The following is a 5,000-nucleotide window of genomic DNA, read 5'->3' on the forward strand; positions in this document are numbered from 1 at the left end:
ATATATATATATATATATATATATATATACACACACACACACATCTATATACACACACACATTCGTGCCTAAGCAAACAATTGCAGTCTTAAAATTGTTGCAATATATACAGAAATTTTCCAAGTTGATGTTTAATCAAATACCAGTCACATTCTGTAACCCATTATGCTAGGTTGGTCACAATAAACTGTGCAATATATTGATTTGGAAGAATTTGAACAAGAGTAAAAAGTTTAATGGTTAAAAACAAACTGAGGAATGTGTTTTTTGAGGGAGAGTATGTGGAAAGTTGTAAAATTTTAAACTTTTCTAATAGCTTTTGTAACTAAAGAAAAACAAAAAAATTCTAACAATGCTTAGAAAGATTCAAACTTCACAACCATGTGTTAAGTTCATAGCATATACTTGTCTAATATATCCAATATATATTTAATGCTTTTGTTATCATATTTTTGTTGAATTACATTGCATCTGTTTCAATTAATTTAGAAAATAATAATTTTGTAAAAATATCTTGGTCATTATTAAGCTGGTAATTGGAATATAAATTAACAAGGAATTTCAAAGGGAAATTTCAATTTAGCTCTGTTTATGTAGAAAGTTTGTGTCATAGAAGCTGGAGCAGACTTGGGCAGGTCAAAAAGTACTGATTATAACAGATGTTGAAAAGTAGGTTTAATATTTCCATGATGCTTTTTTGGACAGTTAAAAACAAGTCTTTTTATGAATACTAATTCTTTGACAAATTATGAAGTGGAATTCCTTGTTAAGTTATTTATTTTGCTCAATATACCAAATAAATAGTTATAGTTATCAAATGATTAGCAAACAAGATAGCTATTAAGAAATGATGTAATATTTCTTAGGATCTATTTTTAATTTGCACATACATTTGATTTTTATTAGTTTATAATTTTTTCTCTGTCATATGTTCTTTATAATTAACCTAGGTGTGATCATTTGGTAGTGAAAGTTTTCATTTTGTGTCATTGGTAAATATTTTTCATTTTTGTTTTGTTGTTGCTTTGATTCCATTTATTGCTGATTTAAATAGCAAACATTCCTTATTAACTGCATCAGTAAATACTATCAGTATCAGATAAAATAAACAAGTTTTCTTTTTTTTATTGTGACTACTTTTAACTTTTTCATCTTAACAACATACTTCACTTTTAGCCAGAGTGACAATTTACTAGTCATGTATTCAGGAAATAGGTGAAAAAAAGAAAGTAAACATATTAAAGCCTCACCAATGAAATCAACTAACAAACAGTAGCAACAATATTGAAGCTATTTAAATTGCATGAAGATCCAATTCTTTTTCTGTACCACTCAAATAGCTAATTTAAAATTTCTCATTCACTATTTCTGAAATCTGAAAATCTTAATCCCAAGAGCATATGAGCTGACATTAAGACACTTTCTGTATATGAAACTGAACAAAGATTGTGAGGATTTAGTTAGCTTCAAGTTATAAAGCCTGAACAAATTAAAACATGAGAGATGAAACAATTAGAAATACTAACTCAGTTTCGTTGTATTGCTAGTGTCTACTTGGATTGAGAAATTGAAGGTGTGTTTAAACATTACATTGATTGCCGAAACTCCTAATGGGTATTTGAATCAAATAGTGGAACAAATCTCTCAATCTGTAAATAATGAGTTTGTTGTTTCAAACTGTACTAACCCATAATAGAAAAGCTGTTAATTTTAACTGTTAGCAACATTATAAAAAAATACAATATTTAATAAAAGTCCAAACTATAGTGGGGGATTGCCTCAATCATTAGACTATTAGATAAACCCTTTGTAGCATATTGTCCTGGATTTTTGCATTCTGAGGTCAACTTTACCTTTGATCCTTCTTGAATTGACAGAATAAAATATTATTTATGTTTTGGGGCAATTCATATCAAGTGTGCTTCCCCACAAAACTTTTTCGAGCTTTGCATCTATGTTAGAAATTATTATTAAAACTCAAAACAATATTTTAAATCTGTCAGCAAACATTCTAGTCATAGTTTCTCAATTATAAGAGAATTCAATGTGTACATTGAGTGCCTTACAACCATTTCAGATATATTTTTCCTTGTTATATTATTTCTAAAAATCAACTATTCTACAGACAACATACACATGCATACATATAGCTTAGTGGTTAGGGCATTGCAGTTTCAATTCTTCAATAGGGTGATGCATTGTGTTCTTGAGAAAGACATATCATTTCACATCACTTCAGTCTACTACTCAACTGGCAAAACAAAAGTAATCACAGTAACAAACATCACAGGAAAATCAGCTGCTTTCATTGAGTGTTTCCTAACCCAGGATAAGTGTTGGCTTCATCACTTTGAGCCAGAGACGAAAAGAAATCCATGCAATGGAAACACCCCTCCTCATCTGCTCCAAAGAAGGCCAAGGTCATTTCATCTATAGGGAAGCTGATGACCTCAGTACTCTGGGATGCAAAAGGCATTGTGTTTATTGACCATCTTTAAAAACAGCCATTCCGTCAATGGAGTGTACTATACCAACTTGCTGAGGCAGCTATGAAAGGCTATCAAGACCAAATGCCCAGGAAAATTGACGAAAGTGGAATCCTGTTTAATCAGGACAATGCTCCAGCACCGAAGTCCTTGCTTCCATTGGCTGTGTGTGTCTGTGGCTTTGAACTGGTTGATCACCCTCCCTATTCTCCTGATCTGACTATCATTTGTTTTTCAACATGAAAAAACATTTGGTTTGGAACCAGTATCATAGTGATAATGATATCATATCTGCAGTTGATAACTTTTTTTGATCAACAGGATGAAAGCATCTTCACCAATGGGATCCAAGCACTGCAGCACTGATGGAAGAAATGTGTGTACCCAAGGGGGACTATGTTGTAAAATAAATCTCATTTGGTCATATTCCATGAAAGTATCTTGGCCAACTTATAAACTTTTCTGCCAAACCTCATAATTTGTATTTCCAACTTAATTTGGACATGTTGTTTTGAACATTGTAAACTGTGGAAATCATTCTGTGAAATCATTATAGACGTTAAGTGCTAAAAAAAAGCACAGATTATATCAGCAGACAAAATTTTGTCAGTACCCATATGATATAAACTGTCCCTGTCCCATCTTCTATCTGTGGAGGTGTGTGGCTTAGTGGTTAGCGTGTTGGATTTATGATCATAAGATTGTGGTTTCAATCCTTGACTGGGCAATGCATTGTGTTCTTGAGCAAAACACTTCATTTCACATTGCTCCAGTCCACTCAGCTATCAAAAATGAGTTATCCTGTGATGGACTGGTGTCCTTTCCAGGTGGAGAATTTATACACCGTGGAAACCAGGAAACTGGCCCTTATGAGTCAGTGTGACTCAAGAAGGTAACTTTACTTAACTTTACCGTCTTCCATCTATGTTCAAAACAACACATCCAAGTTAAGTTGGCTGAGTGAATAAATATTTGCTACAAAAGCTGCTTCTCTTAATAATAGCTAATTGATACACAGCACACTAGCTTTTGGTGATATCACTGACAGTTTAGTCAGTGTTAGATTATATTGGTTTGATGGAGTTTCAGTCTGGCATTCGGTGGTAGGGTGCTTGTTACTGATGGTGCACAAATTATACTGAAGTCACGTGATACAACAGTCCTATTCACCAGTGCAAACAAAATTTCATCTGCCTGTATAATTTGTGCTTTTTAGAATTTAGGAGATGATTTCTGAGGATAACTATTGCAGTTTATGGTGTTCAAAACAGCACAATACATTCTGTCCAACAAAATGGCCCTCATATGGCATTGGTCAACTTCAAATTATACTTGAAGACTCTTGTCCCATGTGTTGTCTGGTAGGATTGAACCTAAACAGTGTGGATGCAATGTAAACATCACAGCCACACACCTATTCCTTTTCATTAAAATAAATGACATTTATGCTTCGTTAAACAACACTGGAATGTCAGATTGCCATTGGAGGATTAATTGAATGTTCTTATTGATAAAAATAGCAAAAAATCTGGTAGAAGATGATATTAGCAGTGGACACAAACTCTGGATTCATAGAACTTTGAGAATGCTTGAATGTGTCATATTTTTCTATGTTTTAGTTCCATTAATGTGCTCTATTATCCATGCAACTACCATTTTTATGCTTGAAATGCTGCTCATAATAATAGATACTCAACACTAGAAATAAAATCTGTTACAAAAAAAAAATATATTCCCCCAAAACGAAAACAAAACAGACAAAAATACCAATAGAGATTCTATGCTTTAATTGGAAGGCTATAGCAGAATGTGGGTTTAGCCTGCAGTCTTGTCATTATTCTATGTTGCTATTTATGATTTCAAGAAATTCTATGGTATCTAGTGACGTAGCACTAATAAATGGCATTTTTAAATAAAAGAATTTAAAGAAGAAAACAAATAAAAAAAAATGATAAAACAAACTTATAGATGCTGCTCATTCATTGTCATGGTCGTCAACATCATCAGCATCATCATCATCATCGTAATCATTGCAGTTGTTGTCGTCATTGTTGTCATCATCACCTTCATTCTCCTCCTCCTCCTTTTCTTCGTTGTCATCATCGTCATCATCATCATTATCATCATCAACAACATCATCGTCACCACCACCACCACCACCACCAACAACAACAACGCCAACAACAGCTTTTCTGTTATTACCTTCTATGTACCTTGTTGACAAGAACAATGACAACAACAACAACAATATGATGACTATTACAATGATGATGATGATGATGACGATGATGATGATGATAGTGATGACGATGGTGGTGATGACAATGAGGTTGATGATGATGACGAGATGATGACGATGATGATGATAATAATGGTGATGGTAGTGGTGGTGGTTGTAGTGGTTAACGGGACAATGATAGTGATGATGATAATGATGATGATGATGATGATGATGGTAATGTATTTTTGTCAGTTATAATGTGATGGTTTTATAGGCTTTTAAAAGTTAACAAC

The sequence above is a fragment of the Octopus bimaculoides genome, chromosome 3, assembly GCF_001194135.2.
Source record: "Octopus bimaculoides isolate UCB-OBI-ISO-001 chromosome 3, ASM119413v2, whole genome shotgun sequence".
In the NCBI taxonomy this organism is placed as follows: domain Eukaryota; kingdom Metazoa; phylum Mollusca; class Cephalopoda; order Octopoda; family Octopodidae; genus Octopus; species Octopus bimaculoides.